This window comes from Tursiops truncatus, chromosome 16, assembly GCF_011762595.2.
Source record: "Tursiops truncatus isolate mTurTru1 chromosome 16, mTurTru1.mat.Y, whole genome shotgun sequence".
NCBI classification, from domain to species: domain Eukaryota; kingdom Metazoa; phylum Chordata; class Mammalia; order Artiodactyla; family Delphinidae; genus Tursiops; species Tursiops truncatus.
Window position 1 is genome coordinate 26,801,801 of NC_047049.1, and position 23,077 is coordinate 26,824,877.

At 51.8% G+C, this 23,077-nt stretch overlaps 1 long non-coding RNA gene across 1 annotated transcript; it reads right to left on the bottom strand.

Annotated features, from left to right (window-relative positions):
• Positions 1-327: 327 nt before the first annotated feature.
• On the bottom strand, positions 328-22,409 carry LOC141276741 (uncharacterized). Its single transcript, XR_012326730.1, has 3 exons — positions 22,251-22,409; positions 5,612-5,759; positions 328-896 (listed from the first exon to the last, which is right to left on the bottom strand). It is a non-coding gene; the product is annotated as an uncharacterized lncRNA (long non-coding RNA).
• Positions 22,410-23,077: the final 668 nt, after the last annotated feature.

Consider the following 23,077-nt stretch of genomic DNA (forward strand, 5'->3'; position numbering starts at 1 on the left):
GATAGGCTGACAGGCGGACTCAAATGATGCCACACTTTAGCAATCATTTAAACACATACACTCATACACACACACGCGCACACACACACACACACACACACACACACACAGATCATCTCTCCATATTTTAACGGCATATTCTGAAGGCTAAAAACATAAAAGGCCAAGTCTAGAGAACCAAGGCTCTGCTTTCAGAACCCAGCCAGCAGCTGTCTGGTCTTGTGTGTGTGTGTGTGTGTGTGTGTGTGTGTGTGTGTGTGTGTGTACTCACTCAAGTGCACCTACTGTGCCAAGTGAACACATGTGCTTAATTGTTTTGGGGTCTTTTTTAAATAAATTTATTTATTTTTAGTTATTTATTATTTTTGGCTGCGTTGGGTCTTCGTTGCTGCGTGCGGGCTTGCTCTAGTTGCGGCGAGTGGGGTCTATTCGTTGCAGTGCGTGGGCTTCTCGTTGCGATGGCTTCTCTTGTTGCGGAGCATGGGCTCTAGGCATGCGGGCTTCAGTAGTTGTGGCTCGCGGGCTCTAGAGCGCAAGCTCAGTAGTTGTGGCGCATGGGCTTAGTTGCTCTGCGTCATGTGGTATCTTCCTGGACCAGGGCTTGAACCCATGTCCCCTGCATTGGCAGGCGCCACCAGGGATACCCATTGTTTTTGTTTTTTATTTATTTATTTATTTTTGGCTGCATTGGGTCTTCATTGCTGCGTGTGGGCTTTCTCTAGTTGCGGCGAGCGGGGGCTAGTCTTCGTTGTGGTGTGCAGGCTTCTTATTGCGGTGGCTTCTCTTGTTGCGGAGTATGGGCTCTAGGCGCGTGGGTTTCAGTGGTTGTGACACACGGGCTTAGTTGCTCCGCGGCATGTGGGATCTTCCTGGACCAGGGCTCGAACCCATGTCCCCTGTGTTGGCAGGCAGATTCTTAACCACTGTGCCACCAGGGAAGTCCCTTGTGTGCTTATTTGTATATTAGTGTCTGTATAGGTTAATTCCACCTCACTTTTATATAGTGCCCTATATAATTAACAAAATATACCACATTTAACAGTCTACCTGTATAAAGTAGGCAGGGTCAAGGTTACTATCCCCATTTTACAGATATAAGAAAACTGAGGCTCAAAGAGGTTCTATGGGCTGCTCAAAGAGGTCCGATGGGCTGCCCAAGCCCACCAGCTAGGAAATGATAAAGTGAAGGTTAGAAACAGAGTCTTTTCATACTTATCCAGACCTCTTTTCTTGAGGTTTCTCAACTCTGGCTACTTTAAAATCCCCTGGGGAGCTTTTAAAACCCATCAATGCCTGAGCCCTACCCCCGGAGATTCTGATCCAGTTGTTCTGAAGGTGGTCTTTGTGGTATATTTTAAAATTCTAACATGCAGACTGGTTGAGAACCACTGCTTCCGGGCCTGGTGAAGTCAGGCAGGAGCTGCGCACAGGGGCGTCCCAGGTGTCTAATTAGGCTCACATCCCCTCCATGTGAACGTGGATTCCAGTCTCTTTCCTCCTCAGGGTCTATCTTGGCATCAACTTCCCAGGAAGACTTACTTCCCAGGATGATAAGAGCCTCTATTTCTTCTGCATCACCCCAACTCCCCACTCCCTTCCAGACTGTGGAGACTTAAAAGGATGCTCAGCTCAGCCTGATGAATGAAGAGGCTACCGGCCATGTGCTCACAGTTGTGGCCACCCGGTAAGGGGCAGAACATGTGGTCTCACCAAGAGGGAGGAGAACCAGCTCCACCTGGCCCATCAGCCAGAGGAAGGCCAGAGAGGTGAGAGGCAGCTGCCTTAGTAACAAAGGACGAGAGAAAAAAGGGAAAGAGACAGAAAGAAGGGAAGAGACAAGATAACAGCTGGCCCCCTTTGAAGGCTGTACAGACCAGCAAACTGCTAAAGTCACGGGCAGTGCTCACCTCACTCAGCCTTCTGCAAAAGAGGTGGTCTAGCAGAGCAATTAGGAGCACAGACTCAGGTAGTCACCTGCCTGGGCTTGAATCCTGGTTTCTGGTTACTAGTTATGTGACTTTGGGCAAGTACTTAATATCCCTGTGCCTCGGTTTACTTATCTTTAAAATGGCAATGATAATAATAGGACCTGCCTCATCAAGTCTCTGGGAGGATTCAGTGAGTTCATGTAAAGTCCCCAACATAGCATAAGTGCTGGGTAGGGTTCAACCGTTGCTATTCTGCATCATTTGATGCTTTGGAATTCTCCCTCCTTGAAACTCTTCCTATCTTCCTGAACATTCCTTCTCGGCCTTCTCTGCTAGCCCTGTTCCTCTGCCCTCCCTCTGAGTCATTGGTTCTCAGCCTCAACTTCATTTTAGAATCACCTGAGGAACTTTTACAGCTCATGTCCAGAGATTCAGATCTAGTTGGTCTGGGGTGGGGCTCAGACACTAGTGTTTTGCAAGTTCCCTGGCTCATCGAAATGTGCTGCCAAGGCTGAAAACCACTCCTCTAAGTGTTGATACTCCCTAGGACTCTATTCTTGGCCTTCTTCTCTCCTCACGTGTCTTTCTTTTTTTTTTTTTTCTTTTTTTTTTTTTTGCGGTATGCGGGCCTCTCACTGTTGTGGCCTCTCCCGTTGCGGAGCACAGGCTCCAGACGCGCAGGCCCAGCGGCCATGGCTCACAGGCCCAGCCACTCCGCGGCATGTGGGATCTTCCTGGACTGGGGCACGAACCCGCGTCCCCTGCATCGGCAGGCGGACCCTCAACCACTGCGCCACCAGGGAAGCCCTGTCTTTCTTTTTTTTAATAATCACCTGCAATTGTTTAACATCACAGCTTTTTAAAATAATTAATTAATTAATTTGGCTGCAGTGGGTCTTAGTTGCTGCGTGCAGGCTCTTTGTTGCAGTGCACAGGCTTCTCTCTAGTTGCAGCAGAGCATGCGGGCTCAGTAGTTGCAGCGCACAGGCTTAGTTGCCCCGCGGCATGTGGGATCTTAGTTCCCTAGCCAGGGATCGAACCCGCGTCCCCTGCAGTGGAAGGTGGATTTTTAACCACTGGACCACCAGGGAAGTCCCTCTCCTCATGTGTCTTTCCCAAGTAATTGACCTCCTTCCCATGGCTGTAATTACCATTCATATGCTGGTGACCCTCAAATCCATATACCCTGACAAGACTTCTCTCACACACACATATTTCCAACTCCCTACTAGACATCTTAGTTTCCAAATGTATGGAGGTAAAATTGTTCTTAATATTCTCTTAACCTCCTGGGTATCTTTACTGAGATGTACTCTAGGTTTCCCAAGTACAAGTCTCAATCAGAACTCAGTATTCTGCACTCTCCCCAAACCCATTCCACTCCTTCTGTTCCCCATCTCTGTCACTTCCAACCATTCACCCAAGGCGGTTATCCAGGAATCCTCTCCCTCATCACCTCCCTCATCCAACCAGGTACAAAATCCTGTCAATTGCCTTGTAAGGCTCTCCCCAGTCTCACTCCTCAGGACCCCCACCACCACTGTAACAGCTCAGGTCCTCTTTGTCTCTTGCCTGCACAATTGTAAGGGCCTCCTCATTGGTCTCCCAGCCTCCAGCATTTTTGGCTGCATCCTTCTCCCCTTCTCTTCATCATCCTCAGAGCTATCTTTCTGAAATGCAAGTCATTCCACTGCTAATGCCCTTCCGGATAAAAGCACAACTTCGCATGGGCCCTTTACTATCTGTCCCCTTCCCCTGGCCTCCCCCAAAGTGACCTCTCTACCCCACCTTCTGTACAGCAGTTCTCCAAATGTGCCAGGCTGTTTGATGCCTCAAGGCTTTTGCATATGCTGTTCCCCCACCTTACATGCCCTTCCTTCTCTTCCCCCTCCCATTTTGCCCACATTTACAAACTAGCTGAAGCACCAGTTCCTCTAGGAAGTGTTACCTGAATGTTACCTCAGGTTGAACTGACCACTGGTTTTTTTTTTGTCTTCACTGCACCCTGTAATTGTCTCTATTATGTTGTCTCTCACTCTATTTTACTTCTTTGTTTTCATGCCTGACTCCCCCACTGGACTGTGGCATCTGGAAGAATCGGACCATGTCTTATTTGCCTTTGAGAAGAGGCGTGAGGAGGGAGGAGAGCAGACTCTAAGTTCCACGGGCTAAAGCACTTAGTTAAGAGTGCTTTGGCTTATGGCTCTGGATTTTGAAGGGTAGCTTCCTTTCTCCTGGAGCCAAGCAGAGAGGCTAGGTATGAGCAAAGAGACCCAAATAAACCACTGGCCAGAAACCGTGCCCCTAGGTTCCTCCTCTGGGTCTGCCTCTCCAGGCCCCAGAGCTGGAAGCTCTGATTGTCTGGCCTTCATGGCCCAACTGAGGTTAGTAGAGTCTTCTTTCCCTTCTTTCATCTGAGATTAGGTTGGGAATACCTCCAAAGGAATCTTCAGAGAGAAACCAAGGAAAACTAAAAGCAAGCAAGCAAACAAACAGACCAACCCATAAGTGCTTAGAAACACAGCAATGGACAGAATGCAGATGTCTGATTCTAATTTGTCACCCCTGCCTTAGGGAGCACATTCGAGAGTCGCCTTCTGGACACTGTCACCTTTGCCTAAGACAGCGCATTCAAAAGCCAGCTTCTCTCACCACTCCTACCCAGGGAAGGGGCTAAGCAGGAATCCTAGTCCCACCCCTTTTCAGCTAGGTGGGCAGCTGAAAAGGTGCAAGCCCACGTTTTACAGCCAGAGAAATTAAAGCAAGCCCCCACCCTAGACAGAAGTGATAGGTCAAGGCCATCAGTGGTCCAGAACAATAGAAAGGGTCAGAGCCCAGGGAATAACCCCAGGACACCCAGGGCAGTGTGTGCTTCATTCATGGCGGGATCTGCCATGCCCAACCCTTAATTGCTAATATTTCTAGAGCCCTTGCCATACGTCAGCACTGTGCCAGCACTATCTTAGCCTGAGTAACCCCCACAACAATCCTATAAGTAAGGATAATTATTATTGCTGTTACAGATGAGGAAACTGAGTCTCAGAGAGGCTAAGTGACTTTTCCAAGGTCATTAAGCCTTGGAAAGGTGGCTAAGCTAGGACCCAAACTCAATCTGACTCCAAAAACCCAGGCTTATAATCTCCATGGTGTACTGCTTAATATATATGGCAGGTGATTATTCAATATTTGCCGATAGTAATAATAATGGCTAACATTTATTGAACAATGTGCCAAACACGGTGTTAAGCACTTTATATACATTATTTTGTTCACTAGATAGGTACTATTATTATTCCCATTTTATAGATGAGGTCCTGAAGCTTAGAGAAGTTAAGAGCATTGTCCACAGCCTCAAAGCTAGTAGGTGAAAGAACTGGAATACAAACCCAGGGATAAATGAACAACCAGCATAGACAATCTCTCCACCAGCACCACCACCATCTTAGAGAATACCCATGAAGGCAAGAGAAGGCCTTTCAAGGAGCTCTGACATGGGGGCTGACACCTTGATAAAGGCTGTCAGTGGACTTTTAAGCCATGTCCTGGCAAAGGCAGCTCCAGCCTGGATAGCTCTGCCAAGTTCACAACCCAGTGTACTCAGAAGTAGCCCTAGAAAGTTGGGCCAGCTCCTCCTTTTCCCCAGGTCTCTCCAGAGCACCCTCTCACCAGTTGCATCTACTCACAATAGTCTGGCACTTGGAATCTGATTGGGTTTGGGGCCTCCAATATCCAGAAAACCTCCAGGACCTCTCCTAAGAAGGCAGTTTTCAGCTCTCCTTGCTGGATCCTTAAGTTCCTGATGGGAATCCTTGCAGAGAGCCATCCTGTTACCTAAGGAAAGAGAAAGAGGGGAGGCAAACAGCCAACTCCTGGCCTCCCCTCCCCATCTCTTCACCCTCCCCAAAGCCTTGCGGGCTGCCCTGCCACCTCCAACCCCACAGAGTTTCTCATCTTCAGGCAAAGGCAGATGAGGGCAGAGCTGGGGAACAGAACTTAACTGAGCCCTCGGGGCACTGCAAATCCCTGTCTTTAGTATTTAGGGAAGGTGAGTCCCAGAGGAGGAGGGAGGGAGAGAGAGAGAGAGACTGGGAGAGGAAGGCTGAGATGCTCAGAGATGCAGAGATAGAGATGGAGGCTGACCCCAGGAGGGGTTGCAGAGAGAGACAGAAGAGGAGGGAGTGAGGGAGGAAAAGAAAAAAGACTGAGGAGGGTGGGAGAGAGGCAGTAAAAGAGGGGAGGGAGGAGAGAGACAGAAAGAGCCAGTTGCTTTATTCATGGCTGGTGATATTATAGACTGAGTGAAAATCACATTATCGTAATGGGAAAGTTAGAGTTGCTGAGATGATGCCCTGAAGCCTCAGAGCTGATTGGGGTGTGATTGCTATCTGTATTTATATGTAGAAAGCAAAGTTCACTGCCAGTTCAAGATGGTGGCGGCTGCTCCATGCAACATAATTCTTCAGTAGGGAGACGCCCCGAGCAAGCTGAGCAAGCTGTGCCGGGAGTGGGAACCGGAGCCCGAAAGCGAACTGACGCCTGAGCAAGCGCTGGAGCAGGCGACGGAGCCCGGGGTGGAGCCGCGCGGAGCTGCAGAGGAGGGAGTGGCAGCTCGGGCAGGATCAAGGCCTGGACCTAGACCGAGGCCTGACGTTTGGTTGGGGGAGAGCGGGCGCGAGAGCCTGGGGATGGGGGCAACGAGTAGTTCCCACCATCTTCCACCCTCCAGGCCGGCCCAGAGCTAGGCCCGCCCTGGAGGGCGGGCTGGGCTAGACCTTCAGAGGCCGGAAACCTTGACAGATTCTCCAACTGACTCCACCCCACCCCACCCCCAATGTATAAAATTCAGTGCTGGGCTTCCCTGGTGGCGCAGTGGTTGGGAGTCCGCCTGCCGACACGGGACGCGGGTTCGTGCCCCGGTCCGGGAGGATCCCACATGCCGCGGAGCGGTTGGGCCCGTGGGCCATGGCCGCTGGGCCTGTGCGTCCGGAGCCTGTGCTCCGCAGCGGGAGAGGCCATAGCGGTGAGAGGCCCGTGTACCGGAAAAAAAAAAAAAAAAATTCAGTGCTAAACCGCACAACTAATGCCAGGAAGTTTTAATTTTTCCCATGATGACTGCTTAGTCGCTTTGTTGCCATCTTACATTTCTTGAAAATTTTTTCTTTAATTTTAAATTTCTTTCAGGGATCCCTGCTGTGCTTGCGCCCCACCTGTGGCCTGCCGCTGCCTATTGAGCAGCCTATCCCTACTGATTGGTGAAGGGGTGGGACCTGTCACTCCTCCAGCGCAGAGCCGGGGGGGGGGGGGGGGGGGAGGGGGGGGGGGGGAGGTGAGCCCAGACTCCAAGCCCCGACTGCTCTGGGAGGCTTCAGCCACGATCAGGAAGAGAGAAAAGGGATGTCACTGCAGCCTGAGCAGTCTGTTGAGCTCAGACTCAACAGACTTTACTTGAGGCCTATTTCCCTCAGGGCTTTCTGGGACAGAAAGCAGGGCCCCACCCTAGAGCTGCCAGAGAGAATCCAGGATGCTCAGTTAAATCTGAATTCAGATACACAACACATTTAGCATTAAGTATACCCATGCTTTTTTGGGTATTTGGGATATTTGGGACATACTTATGCTAAAATAAACTATTGTTTCTTTGAAATTCAAATTTAATCAGATTCACCACTTAATAGCTGTGTGGGGACTAGCCTGGTGGCGCAGTGGTTAAGAATCTGCCGCCAATGCAGGAGACAGCGGTTCGAGCCATGGTCCAGGAAGATCTCACATGACGCGGAGAAACTAAGCCCATGTGCCACAACTACTGAGCCTGCGCCCTAGAGCCTGCGAGCCTTAACTACTGAGCCCGCGTGCCACAACTACTGAAGCCCGCGCTCCACAACAAGAGAAGCCACTGCAATGAGAAACCCGCGCGCCGCAAGGAAGAGTAGCGCCCGCTCGCCGGAATTAGAGAAAGCTCACGTGCAGCAACGAAAACCCAACACAGCCAAAAACAAAAAAATAATAAATTTTTTTAAAAACTGCGTGGCTTTTAACTTCCTAGACCTTCAATTTCCTTTATCTGAGCACTAGGATATAGTAAGTAGTACCTTCCTCAGAGGATGATTGAGATATAGTAGGTAAAATTCATGAGATATAGTATGTAAAATACTATCCAGTCCACTATCTGGCACAAAATAAACACTCAATAAATGATAACTACAAAATACCAGCCCCCTTACATAAGCACCCTTTAGTCCCTTCTCATCTCTATCCTAGGCTTCTTGGAAGTCAAATTAAAGGCTTGTATCAGGATTCCTACTCTGGAGGCTGCTGGCTGAATGGAGGATCTGATCCTACTATGGTCCCCCCAGGGGCCTTACCCTACAGGATCCATCGAGAGTTCTGAAAGGCTGATTGCAAAGGTGGAGCAGGAACAAAGAACAAGTCCTAATCCAAGCCCCAAACCAAGCCTCACATATTCCCAGGTACCTCTTCTAAGCTTTGAGAACAAAATAGAGTCTACCTTCCTTTGGGCTCCCAAGTTTCCCTTTCTCCCAGGAAGATGGACGACGGAGCAGGGTAGTGATATGAAACTGGACAGGAAGGGCTCTACCTTCTTGTGTGGCTACAGAATGGGCTGTTTGAACAACCAGTCTGCCCAATAGCCATCCCATCAGGGTGTCAGCCCAAACCCCTCTCCATCCTCTGGCAGGGGCCCATGTCCAGGACACACCAGCTTGAAATTAGTGAATCCCTCAGTGTCTCTGAGTTTGTTCTCCCTCTGCCTCTCTCATATCTCATCCTCAGCTCAGAACTGACTTAGTAAAGGGAAGAGGCAGTGTGCAAAGAGTCCCACTGAGGCAGCCTGGGTTCCAGTTGCATCTGTATGATCTTGAACCTCTCTCTCATAGAAAGATGGGACTTGTTTCCTTCCCTCAAAACAGGTGTTCCTGAATCTGCAAAAAAAAAAAAAAAAAGTGGTTCCCAGTACCCCTCATTCCCAGGGAGTCTGGTGGTTGGACTCCAGCCTTTGTCTCTGAAGGAAACTAATTATTCAGGAGACAATTCATGGGGAAACAGTAGCATATCTCCTTCTTTTCAAGAGGTCACAGACTCAAGACTGCAGTACCAGGCAGATTATAAAAATGTGACACCACCAGTGAAAGGCAATAGGGAGTGGTGGGGTCTGCAGCTCAAAAGCACTGCTTCTCCTAAAGGCATTCAATTTCATGTTTGTTTGCTTATTTTAAATACTGTGCTCAGCAAACCAAAGACCCAGGTGGGCCTGATTTGGGTCTACTGGGTAACTCCCTAGTTTCTTGATCTTTCTGGTGGCACACCTATCCCTAGCCATAGGGTCACAAAGTACTGACACAGAGTAGAGATATAACACGTGCAAAGACACACTGACCTACAAAGATGCATGGAGCAATCTGTGTCTACACCAATATCAGACCCAAAGGAGCAGAGCATAGGACACCCACAGAGGAGCTGCTCATCCCCAGCTTGCCTTCCTGCCCACCTCTCGCCAACCTCCCACCCCCTGCCTCCTCTTCCTGTTTGCCCACTGGGACCCAAGTCTGCTGTTCATGTCGTCACACCCACTCCCCTCTCTCCCTGGTGGTGATACCCAGGGTAGAGCCCAAAGAGTGTAAATGGAAATGGTAGGGGAGCATTCCACACAGTTGACCCATATGGTAGAGCCAACACACATGCATCTGGGGCCCCTGGAATGCCCCTCTTGCTTTTGACCCTCACAACAAGCCTGTACTGGGGTAGGGGATTGACAAGCAGTATCCACATACTCCTTGGCATTGGTATCAGGAAGTCAAACTACAGTCCCAGTGGTTTAGGTCCCTGCCTGTCATAAACTCCATCAGGATGTGTTATGGCCCTCTCCCAAGGACCATTCAGCAGCCCTAAGCCTGCCTGGGTCCCTCCCCTGGGGACTAAGCCATAAAGCAGAGGCCTCAGGCGCTCAGGCCGTTAACTCTAGAAGGATCCTGAGAGGGGATGCGAAGCCTGAGAATTTTCCAAGCTCCTCTGGTCCATTCCATCTTTGGCCATTAGTGCTAGAACCTAGGCAACCTCTTCCTAGGCTCAGTCATCTCAGAAAAACAGAAGATCAATCAGTTGTAATAAAGAAAATAAATTAAAATCAAGGGCTCTTTCAAAGATTCTTGAGAACTGATTTTCACATGATTCACTGTTGGGAATTGTCTGTGCTCCTGTCTCCTTCCCTTTCAGGATTATAAATAACATTGATCATCACCAGCATCTTATCAAAGCTGGGATGTCCACATCTTAGGGAATGATTACCCAAATCACACAGGAGGCAGGAGAGGACCCATCGAATAAGGTTTTGTCATCTTAGAGATGCAGGGGGAAGTCCAAAGAGATGACCTCTATCCTGTCTTGGAGGCATGAGTCTTTGAGGATGAAAGCGAGATACCTCCAAGGGCAGGAAGCTTGGTTGGCAGCTCATTTATTCAGCTTCCTCTGAGGTTCCCATTTTACATCCCTTTGGGCTTGTGTCTGTGCAGCTATGTTGGGATTTGTGCATATGTCCCTGATCCCTAGAATGACCCAGCAAGAGGAATTGAGGTTTGGCAGAGAACATTCTGCTTGTGATAAAGGAAAGAGAGATGAGGCACCTGCCCCAGAAACTGCGCCCCTTATCAAGGAATAAAGCAGAAATCACCCAGTATCCCTGAGACAGAGGACAGGGCTAATCTGCTCAAAAGCTGGAGGCTGGATAAAATGACCCCGGAAATGGATGTCAAAGGAATGTCTCTGAGGAAATGTCACTCTATTCTCCTTGGAGGGCCCTAGAGGTAGTTGGTAATCCACCCGTCTCCCCCAACTCCTGTCCCCACTCAACACACACACACACATAAATCTTAATTGTGTCCAGAGCTTTTTACAGCGTTAATTAATCATATTTAGGGCTGTTTCCAGCTGTTGCTGAGGGAAAGAAGGTCCCACACGCCCGTGACTTAGGGTAAATCCAATCAGACAGAGGAATTCTTTGATTCCGAAGAAGCCGAGCATGGAAAAGACACCTCTAATCCCAGAGCCTCTCAGACCCTGCCTGCCACCTCCCCCCACGACTGCACTAGGAAACCGATCTGGGCTGGGGAAGCGGAGGGGCTGGAGGGCTAGAGAGGAAAGGGGAGGGACCAAGGGGAGGGGTGAGGGAGGGCCCCCCTTGAGATGGGTTGACTGGAATCGGGACCTAGGCCCAGCGCCACGCTGACTTAGAGATTCTGCCTTGTACTTGGGACATTTAGTGGGCTCAGGGGGGCCCATGATTCCTGAATAGCCACCTGAATGGCCCAAGAGTTATTACAGGAGACCGGGCCTGGACTAGTCAGGCCAGTGCGGGGGCAGCACTGACCTAATTACAGCTCTGCACAGCCAGCGTGATCTGAGAAAGGGCCTCGCCCAAGCCTTTTGCTTCCCTGTGACTTCTCTCCAAGCTCCAGAGGCATCTCTGTCAGCTCCGTTAGGCTCTCACACATCTCTCCATTTCTGGGTCTGTGTTCCTCTCTCTTCTTAGGGCTCCACAGCAGGATTTCAATGTCTTTCCCTGATGTCTGTCTCTTTTTTCGGCCACTATCTCTGAACTCCTAGCCCATCACCTCAAATCTTCCCAGAAATTCAGTTGAAGACAAACATCCTAAGGGGAGGGGGTCAGCTTGGCCGCTGCTAATGACCTCTTCTTTGGTTTATGCTGGTAGCCCATTAGGTACACATGTGGAGCAAATACAGGATGCGGGTGGGGGGATGGGGAAGGTGGGGTGGAGGGTGAAAAGCTGCTGCTGAGTGCAGGGGCAGGAAGGGACTACCCCACCCCTTAGAAACCCAGATGGGAGAGGAAGGGTTCCCCAGGGTGGAAAGTGAGGGTGCAGGGCTGTAAAAAGGCCAAACAAAGACCAAGTAGTGGCAACCCTATCCTCCCCGCTATGATGACCACACCTCCACACACCCCCTTATTGAGGCTTTCTGGGTCCTGGCCTAACTGGGCCTAAATAATTGAGGAGCCCATTACAGCCTCCCTGTTTCCTCACTGTCAAGTGTAAACGCTGCAATGGTTGGTGTGGAAATGGGGCTAATTTGAATTGATAATAGGAAAGGCAGGGAAAAGTCATCTATAGTGAGTGAGGAGCGAGCAATCCCCAAGCAGATGCTAAATCTTGTATAATGAAAGAATCTGCCGATGTCAATTATGTACAAGTGTCTTTGCAGTGGTTGGAGGCGGTGGGCGGGCGATGGAACGGAGGGCTGGGTGCATCCCATAAACCCAAACACCCATCAAAGGCTCATACATATGGAGTGGTGGAGATTACGGCATAAATTTGAATGTTATGAATGTGCATGAGGGACAGGCAGGAAGCCTACCTCGTAAGGGGGAAGGAAACGGACTGTTTTTCAGTGCATGTGTACAAGGGAGCTTTTGTCCGCTGGGTCCCTCAGCTGTGTCTCCTCCGTCTCAGCTGTGCCCCCTCTGTACCAAGTTATGTTCCAGGATGAGAAAAAAGTCAGAGTCTAGGGGTGCTAGGGCAGGGTAAGGTCAGCTGTTTTTCGGAGGCCTGGATGCGGGTTGTTTGAGGGCTTTGGGCCGAGCTGCCCTTGACCCATTCAGAGTGTTCCCAGGATAGGATCTAGCGATTGATGCAGCCAGAGATCCAGAGTGATATTCTGAAATATCTGTGATGTGAACACAGCTTCTCCTCCTGCCTAATGGAAGATAAAGGAGAGATCAGTGGATACAGCAATGCCCACCATGGAATGGGCAGAGTGATCCCGGAAGACAGCCTGGAGGAAGAGGTAACAAACTGTGCTATAAAGGGGGCCAACAGCTCAGAATGACAATAACAAGGGCACATCTTCCTATTCCTGGGTACAAGTCCACAGCACAGATAGGAGTGTGTGCTTGTGAGTGCATGTGTACACACACACACACACACACACACACACACACACACACACACACACGGTAACAGGGCTCAGACCCCTCCATTGGTTCCCGGTTGCTCCCTGAGCAGACTCTGTGATTTGTGGTACAGGCCACCCAGGGACTTTAATCTTCACCGTGACAAATGCAATAAAAGGAACAATTTGGAGATCAGAGCTAAGGAAGACACATTTACAAACCCTTCCCCAAAGGTTGGATGGGGCTGTCATCATGTGATTTGTGCCGGAGATGAAGCAGGGAGGGGGAGAGGGGGAGACAGAGAGCTGGAGGAGGCGGACTAGGGAAGAGGAAGCATCACCACCTCTCTCCTGCTCACCCTCTCCGCTGGATTACAGTGGGGTGGGCTAAGATGGCCCGCCAGGCGGGCAGGGCGGAGGCCTGGACCACAGGCAGCCACTCCCCCCCTCCCCTGTCATGACCAGGGAGCACAACTCAATTACCAGGAACACAGGTCAGAACCACGAGCTTCAGAGATTCATCTCAGCAGTTCAGGGGCTCTATCTAGTGGAGGGACAGGTGGTGGGTGGGAGAGGGTTGGAGAAGAGAGAAAGAGGGAGAGGCAGAGGCAGAGGCAGAGTGGGAAAGAGATTTTAATAGAAAGACAGTGACAGGTCAAGTTGTAAAGGGAGCCCCGAAGAAACCCCAGTCTGGAATAGGAAAGAGAGGGGAGATTTCCCAACCTGGGCTCCCTGCTCAGCCAGACCCAGAGGGATCTAAACCTAGAGCAGCAATAGGGTGGGTGGGGCAGGGGGCACTTAATCTGGGAACAAATCTATGGAGAGGCAGAACAGCCTGGGGTTCCATAGGATAAGTTTATTTGGGGTCTGAGAACTAAGCTGGAAGATGGCCAAGCAGGACTGAAGATGGCGGTACAGTCAGAGCTAGGGCCTCCCTTTTCCCTGAGTCTCTCTTTCCGTATCTGTAAAATGGGCGTAGGTTAGATGATCTGTAAGGTGCCTGCTGCCTTACATCTGAGCCCCAGGTTTCTTAAAACCAACAACAGGAAACTAGGTGAGAGAGACAAGAGCCATCCTGCCATTCCACTACCTGCCTCTCTGTAGCTGTACTAGTTTACAAGCATGTGGGCTCCTTTCTGTTGGGATCCCAGCTCTGCTTCCCAGAGTCCAGATCTTCAGTTCTCTCAGCCACTCATACCTCAGTAAGGGTTCAAAGGGAACTCTTTGGCCCTCTTTCTTCTTGGAAAATCTGGTCAGTCTTACCTTCCTTTTGGATAAGATCATCCTCAAACCAAGGCCATTCTCTCTCTAGCTCCTTCTACTGCATGCCTAGGTGGCCCCTCAGGAGATGTTCTCTCTGCCCCAGGGTATAACTTTGAAGCCTCTGGGTTCCTTCTAGTTTCCTAACTTTGAGCTGCCAGCAACTGAGATGTTGGTTTCCTTGATCAGCGCCCTCCCCTTGCCCCTACTGTGCACCCTCCCCACCTGCCTATGCTCTGCCTACCCACACCCACACCCCAACTTCCAACCAGGCTACAAGGTGCCATGCTGGCAGGAAGTGGAATGTTTCCAGCCTAGGAGGCTTTGGTCTTTCATCTCACTCAAGGCCACACCTCAGATCTCCTCCACCTAGCTGCTGCCCTTGTGCATCTCCAGGTCCAGACTTGGTCCTCATACCCAGGTAAGTGGGCCTGGTGAGTACCTACATGTGGGTAGGAGAAAAGAGACTTCAGGAGTATGTGGGCCTGACCCTCATTCAAAACTCCCTAGGGAAGACGGGCTCAGACTCCAACAGCTGGTCATGGCCCAGGAGGCTCAGAGCAGTTCCCTCAGATAGACTGGGCCTCTTCAGGGTGGTGCTCAGGGCTGGATCATGGCCTCCAAGGGGAGGTAGGGACTGGGGAGGTTGAGGAGTTGGAGGAACGACAAAAGTATGTTTTCTAAGCTCTAGACATGAAGGAGAGGAGTCCCTGCTCACGAATGAATCGAGGGGCTTGTGGGGGCCAAATCAAGAACAGGCTGACTTCCCCAAGTCACTCTCCAGCAGAGGGGCAGGGGCTGGAGGTGTACAAACTCCATCCAAGTGAGTCCCTTGGAATAGGGTCCATGATGGACAGGAGACACAAAAGAAACTGAACTGCTGATCGCTGGATGGAGTAACTCCCATGGTCCTCTGCTGCCTCCCTCTGGGGGAGGGCAAGAGGACCAGCCCTGTCCTCTTCCCAGCCCCTCCTCCCGACTCCTCTCGACTGAACCCCACCCCTACCTAGGTCCCTGGTTTCTCCTCTGGGCCTCAGACACCGTCCTCTCCCCCGAACTCCATCCCCCAGATCCCCCGCCCTCACCCCACAGAAGGCATGAGAGAAAAAGTGGACTAATAGGTGAGAAGAAAGGGACTCTGGAATCTGGAATCTCTTCCATTCCCTGCCTCCCCTCCTCAGAGGAGGAAAGGGCTTTGACCTGGCTCACTCATTTGCATCCCCTGTGGGCTGCAGTGGGAAAGGGTGAGGGAGGAGTGGGCCTGAGGATTGGCCCATCCCCCTGAGACCTCTTCTTTTCCCTGAAGTATTACTTAACCCAGAGCCCAATCCTTCTCTGAGGCCAAAACCAAGACCAGGCCCAGGCAGGAGGGAATCCATGTTAACTGATGGTTCATTCCCCTTCAGTGCCCCTCCCACCACTGGTAGATTGATCCCAGCTGGGCATCCCCTGGCCCCCGGCTCTGCTTACTCCAGTCCTGAGGGGGCTGAGACCCAAGATGGGGGGCACGGGGAAGGCCAAAGGAGGGCCAGAAGTGGCCAATGGGTCACATGGGCTCTAAGAGAGGCACTTCCCCTCTAAAAGCCCTCAGATTTAGTCCAGCAGACTAGAGGTTGATGAGAAAAATAGTCAAGGAGAAGGTTTCTGAGTTTCTCCTCTCCTTCATGTTCACACCCATTTGGCCTGTGATCTATGACGGTCCACTTACCCTAACGCTCATGTGATAAATCATGGGGTGGGGACTAGTGCAAAGGGTTTGAGGGGGAGGGCACAGCAGGAGACTGGGATAGTCAGCAGAGGGAGCAGGGCTGGCAGGCACAGTGTGGGGTACTTTGGGGGGAAGCAATGGGGTGAGAATGGGGGGCTGGAGGGTATGAGGCAATAGAAAGGGACAAGAAGTAGAGGGTCAGCCAGAGGGTAAGGAGGGGTTGCCTCTAAAGGGAAGGCTTTGGGCAATGAGCTGCTCTAGCAGAATCCCACGGTGATCAGAGGCCCAGGCTCTGGGTACACCAGCATACCCTGTCCTGAGTGAGAGGCGGGCTGGCCCAGGCCTCCAAAGGCAACCCCAGAAGGCAGCCAGGGACCAGGAGTGCTCCAGGTACAGGTTTTTCTTCCTTTCTGCCGTTAAGAGGATGGGCAGGTGGGCTCCTTTCTCTCCTCCCACAGAAGGCTAGATTCATCCACTCTCTCCAAATTCAATCGTCCCCTGATGAGATCCACCCTCCCACAGTGAGCTTCCCTACCCCCTCCCAAAGAGAAAACCAAGTCAAACCAAACAGGTCCTCTCTAACTTGCTTGCAGTCCTAAACTGAACCAGCTCAGGGTAGGAAGAGTCAAAGAGGTGACTATGGCTTTCCGCCCATGTCTTTGCCTGAGCCTGGCCTTATGACCTCTTGCCCTTTAGTGGGGTGTGAGGTCAGCAGGGGTGGGAGGGTGACCATTTTGACCTTGGGAAACCTGCCCCTGTCTTTATGCATGCCCTGTCAGCTTTCAGTGCCCTTTGGAGGTTTATAGTCATATAAATCGCAGAGTCCAATGCCAGGCTTGGAGCCTGCAACTATAAATAGGCATGAAGTAAACAAGGTGGCAGATGCAGGGGCTTGGACAAGACAGAAAATCTGCCCCTCTTTGCCTGGGCAGGGGCCAAGGCACATCCGTGGAAAGGGATATCTTCCCTCTGCTCTCTTCCTCTCTCCTCCCCTGCCCGCGGGCTTCTAGCTTCCTGTGCTCTGGGCTTCTAGTCTTTTACCTCTGGGGATTATCCTCCAAGGCAGCTTTCTGCTGTAAAGCTTCCCCGGTCACCTGTCTTGTTTCTTCCCAGTCAAGGTGGGAGGGGGTGGTGGTGTCTCCTTTACTCACAGTGCCCCCCACTGCTTCTCTCCCGTTGCTTCACACTCTGCAGTGTCTTGAAGAGGTGCTGCTGTTGCCAATCACCAGGCTCTGCCACTAGGGGCGCCCCGATCCCTTCGCCATCCTAATAACTCAGGTGATGCTAACATTTCTCAATTAGGAAACTTTATAAGAAACTCCAGAGAAACAAAGTAACCCATTCCCTTCCAAAGTACAGAACATAAGAGTGCACAGATTCCTGTCATTTGGATTGATTGATAGCTTCCAGGGCACTTGGGTTTTCTCCCCAAGGTCTCTGGGCTGGGGACTCCCCCGGTGGCCCAAGGTTTAGGATTCTGCCTTCCAATGCCGGGGATACGGGTTCCATCCCTGGTCAGGAAACTAAGATCCCACATGCCACGGGGCAACTAAACCCACGTGCAGCAGCTACTGAGCCTGTGTTCTCTGGAGCCCCCACTCCCAACAATGCCTGCTGCCACTAAAACCCGACACAGCCAAAAAAAAAAAAAACCATCTCTGGGCTGTACCAGCCAGATTCTAAGCAGAGAGTCTGAGCTTGAGACAATTTAGGGGGCACTGCCTTCTGGATCTATCCCTGCCCTCCCTCTGCCTCAGCCTGGTCTGCTTTCCAGCTCTGTGCTTGTCCTGGCCCCAGCAGGTTCCCAGCCTCCAGAGAGCTCTCAGAACAATTTCAGACCCCACTGGCCCACAATTACCTTTCTTCATCCCATTTGGAAGACTCTGAATCTCAAATTGTGAAATTCCTTCTTTCATCCCAGATTGGGCTCTCCAAACATATTCACTCACCAGTTTATTTATTTATTTAATGTTAAAATATTTTATTTATTTAGTTAGTTTTGGCTGTGCCGGGTCTTCATTGCGGCACGCGGGATCTTTTAGTTGCAGCACGCAGACTCATAGTTGCGGCATGCATCTGGGATCTACTTCCCCGACCAGGGAATGAACCTGGGGCCCCTGCATTGGAAGCGCAGAGTCTTACCCATTGGACCACCAGGGAAGTCCCCACTCAACAGTTCAGAATCACAGAAATTAGAGCTGGAAAAGACACCCCCCCCTTTTTCTTAACCAATGAGAGGTCTGAATTCTGGAGGGGTTAGGTGACTCTCACCATAGTCACATAGCTAACACTGGCTTTCTTGCTAAGGCTGGAAGTGCTCGTCTGTAAAACCTGGCTTCTCCAGCCAGACCTCCTTCTTCTAACTCCTAATGGCTTCCTTTGCCCCCCAGAAACAGGCTTTCTATCTTTCAAACGTCCATTCTCCTTTGAGCCCTATCTCCAGCTGATTTATCACATAGGGAGAAGGAATGGACAGGCTCTGAATCACGATGAATGGTTGAACCTTACATGGCTGTTTCCAGTACCTTCATCCCCTGCCTCCCATTTCACTGGGTCCTCTCTGAAGGCTTACTGAGCAGATGATCCTGGAGGAATGACTTTCCAGAATCCCAGTTTGATAAGGCATGGAGGACTGAGAGCCATCCTTCCTGCTATGGGAAGTTACTTCCCTGGCTGCTCCTTCATTTTTCTTCTGGATGTCAATTCCCTAATTTGGAAAGCAAAGTGGGACCAAGTCCTGCTCCATGAATGATGTCCCCTGTGTCCTGGGCATGCAACACCCAACTGAGCACAGGTGCATGCACACACACACATATACTCATGTTCTCATCACCAACCTGTTCAAGGGTTCCTAGCTTACAGTGAGACCAGAATCTCAGGTCACAGAATCTCATGTCAAATGAGTCACAGGGAAAGGAAGACAAATCCAGGAACAGATTTGGGGGAGTGGAGACATGAGTTCCTGTGGTTTTCTGAGGGCAGAAGTGAGGAGGAGGTATCTAAGGTGAGTGGGAGTGGCCTGGCTCCCTGATAGCTGGGAAGGGTGTCTGTCCCCACTGGGCTGTCAGAGTGAGTGTAATCCATAGGAGAGAGGGAAGATGCTGATGGAGGTCAGACAGGAAGTCCAGTTACCCCAGAGTACTCCCATCCTATAGCTGGATTGGAGCTCCCAGATGCCATCTGGAAGTGCCTGGGATGTGTGTGGGGCAGCTGGAGGGATGGCCATGATCTATCCAGCACCTGTCCTGCCCCTGCAGGCTTATGATGTAACAGTAGAACAATGTGGCAGAGGAGAAGGGGGGCTTTGGAATCTGGGGGAGGACTGGTCCAGTTCCCAGTGATGTGCCTGGGATAAGGCAGCTGTCGTCTCTGCTCTGAGCCCAGAAGGAGGCCCAGCCCCTTCGGTGAGCACTCAGCTTGGTTATACTCACCTTAATACCAGTCCTTCAATCATGGGTGGCTCATGAGCTCTCCTTCCAAGAAACAAAAATGATTCAGGCTATAGCTGTCAACCACATAGACTCTAATCAGAGATCAGACAAGCCACAGAAAAGACCCTGCCCATGACTGAAATGGAGGCCTTCCTGTGAAGACGGGCATTCAGACACCGGAGGATTCCTTATTCTAGGCCCCCAAGCATCTACTCCCTCCTTCCTACACCCACATCCCACCTCCCTGGTCTTCTGATGCCTCTCACTTACTCATGTGCCTTCAATTTAGGCCTCTCCCAAAGGGTTTCTCACTCAGGCCCTCTTCACACCTTGTACCTGGAAGGCCTCACCTTGGTCCTCGATCCATCATGTTAACCCTCCAGAGACTTTCACCAGATTCCTTGCGAACATCTTGGATGTGAACTTGCCTATAGATTTGGTGACCACAGTTGTCTAAAATGTTCCTAGAAGCTCTGCTAACCAGCCCCAGGAGAGAGACTTGAGAGTTGGTAGGACCCCCCCATCCTCCAACTTGACACACTTCCCTTCTGCTTCTTCATCCAGGCTTCTTAGATGATCAGATGATCAGAGAAGTGATCTCTGTACCCACTTTCCCACCTTTCCCCTTCCTTGTCCCTAATCTGAAACCCCAGGTTGTCATTCTCCAAACTGTCCCTCAAAGCAGCAGCATGTCTAACTTACTCCTGTGCCCCAAATACAATACCCCGCAATTTAAGGGTTCAATAAATATTTACTGAAAGAATCAGTCCTCAAACTTCTTCAGTATATTTCCTTCTTTTCTCAGTATATCGTCCTGCCAACAATCACACACTTTTAAAATTCCCAAGGCAGCTTTTGAGGAGCTGTTCATAGGCATTAACCTCTTTTAGTCTCAGATGCTGAGGAGGAAATGCACTGATGTCCAGGTCTGGGACTCAGAGCTGAGCACATGGCCTGCCTGCCTCCCCTGAGCCTCCAGGCCCCGGGTGGGATTGTCTCGCCTCACTCATCCTTGCCGCCAAGGCCTCCTCGCCTGTATTTATATACACTAAAGCCTCTGCCCGAATAAAACATCCATGTAAAATCCAATTTCCTCAGAATATCTTTTGGAGCCTGGGCCTGAGATGGAGTAGGTAACCCCGGCCGTAACTGCCTGAACCACTCCTGCTGGCTGCAGAGGTGAGGCCCATTTTTCAATTATCTATCTGCTGCGACAGCAGCGGTCCAGCCACGGAGCCAAGGAAGGGGGAGGGGGAGCGGGAGGCAGAGCTAGGGAGAAGGGAGAGGGCAAGGACAAGGTGGGGGAGAAGGAGAGGGAGAAACCTAGGGAGAGGCACGCGGGAGAGACCCTGCACGTGGCGCCCAGTAGGTGCTCAAGAATTATTTGGAAAATAATTGACTGGAAGAGTGAATTGGGAGGGTGGGGGTGAGGCGAGGAGAGACAGTGGGTGGAGAGAAGGAGAGAGGACGCGGGAGGGGGAGAGGGGGAGGGGAGGCGAGCGTGGATGAAGCCAACAAGAGGCTCCTGTGTCAATCCGTGGAAACGGGAGGCAGAGTGATGCGGTCACAGCTCCTGCCATCAATATCCTCTAATATAAATGTCAGTGATGCTATTTTCCGCGCAGTCATTTCGCACACTGCTGATTACATTAACGTATAATGGAGGGGCGCCGGCTCCACTGCTTTCTCCCCTAACCCTCCCCCCGGTGATGTGTCAATAGCCGCCTCCATGAACAAGTCAATTTTCTGCAGGCTTGGCAGCGGAATAAATCTGCCCGGCTATGGGGAGAGCTGGAGATATTTATATATCCGGCTCCTGCCTTCCGTGTGCGCGCGTGCGTGTGCGCGGCGGGCGCAGGCTGGGGACGAGGCGGGGGGCGGGGAGCGCGCCGCCGACCTGAATGATTTCCAGCCCGGACTCAATAAGAGGAGAATTTAGAGCGGTCCCTGAGCTGGGCTCCCAGAAACAGCCTTACACGTTTATTTTCCTTAGCTGAACAGGAAAGGCGAGAATTATATGTGGATTTATAGGACAGGCGCAGCTCAACCCAAATGCTCCCGCTCCGGGGGGCGGGGAGCGCGGGGGCTGGAGGGAGGCGGCGAGCAGAGGGCGGGCCGCTGGGACTCCGGCTCTAGCCCGTGCCGGTAGGGGCGCACCCCCCTCGCCGGTCGCTTTAATTACATTTGTTCTTGCCCTTGGTGAGGGGGAGACTTCGGCGCGGCCGCGTGGGGCTTTAGGTGGGGGCAAGGCGCAGGCCTGGACCGCCTGGAGCTGGGGAGGGCGGCGTGGGGGGCGCCGGGAATGGGGACGAGGAGAGACCGGGAAGGGGGGCTGTCAGCTCCAGCTCAGAAGCGGATCAATAGTACGAGATCTAACGGGCTAACTGCCAAGCGGGCGCACCGAGGCGTTGCCCCGCGGGGGCGGGAGGGGGCGGGCGAAGGACGAGAGAAAGGAAGAGGGGTAGGAGAGGGAGTGAGGACAGGGGAGGGGGAAGGGCAGGAAGAGTGGGCGAGATGGGGGGGAGGAAGAGAGAAAAAACGGAGAAAGGGACAGAGGGAGAGCGGAAGGGAGGGGACAGGACAGGACAGTCTTCGTGGGGGCGTCTCTTCAACATCCTTCCCCCGCTCAACGCTGGGAACTGGGAACCTGTCTGGGAGCTGCTAGACCCCGCTGCCGCCCACCCCCTGCCTCAACTCTGCCACTGAGCCGCCAGGGGGCGGCGCGACCCTGTGCTGTTCCCACGGATCTCCGCGCCACCACTCTGGGACTTAAGTGACCCGCCGCCTCCAACGCCCGGTCCCCGCGCGGTGCCCTCTGCCCTTTCCCGGGGGCCTCCCTGCGTGGCAGGGTTGGGGGTAGGGCAGCTCGCCCCCTCCCCGCATAGAGGGAACCTTCTGGCTTTCGTAGTGCCCAGCATGGCACCCTGGGACCCTGGGGCGGGGAAGTGTCTCAGGGACTGGATCATCGGGCCTGGGGCTGACCCGTGCCCCCCAAAGCAAAGATACCCAAGGCTGAGCAGACACGGCTTCGGAGGCGGTGTGGGATTTGGGCCTTCGCAACGTGGCGGCGGAGCGCAGGCGAGTCTCTGGGACAGTCCCCGCGCGAAGGGTCCTTCTGCGTGTGCTGTGCGGGCGCTAAGGAGGGCAGCCAAGGTTGCTGGGATCAATGCCCAGTTTTAACTCTTTCGGTTCCTGGCCATTATCTGGCCCCTAATCTTCTGGCTATAGGCGGATCCTTTTCTCAGCTCCTGCCTGTCCCTTCCCAAACTGAGAGAGAAAATAAAATACAGCCCAACACCCTTGCTGGCAAATTCTGCCACCCAGTAGAGGCGAGCCTGAGTTCAATGGGTCTCAAGCAGGGGGCATATCAATTACTTGAGGGAGCTCTTCAATGTAAACGTGTCGACCCACATGCACTCGTATTGTAAGGGGTGTGTATGGGCTGGCAGGGATTCCTGGAAACATGCACTTTGTCAAAGCTCCCCAGGTAATTCTGATATATTCCCATATGGGCATTGTCTGAAGAAAGGTATGACTATTGAACATTTTTTCGTGTTGGGTATGGTAGCTTAGCCTGGGCTCTTTGCCCTCATGGCAATGTCTATATGTGTTTCACTGTGTATATATGTCACTGGGTACCTATGTCATCGGGTAAGCATTGTTTTTATGCATCTTTTTGTGCGTCCTCTGTGTAGATGTCGCACATGTTGTCCTGTGTGTCACTGGTATTATCCTCAGCGTTGAGAGCACCTATTGTGTGTGTATTGTCGTACATGCCTGTCCTGATGAGAGCAAGTGTAGGTCTCGTGGTTTGTGTCGAGCACATCTCTGTG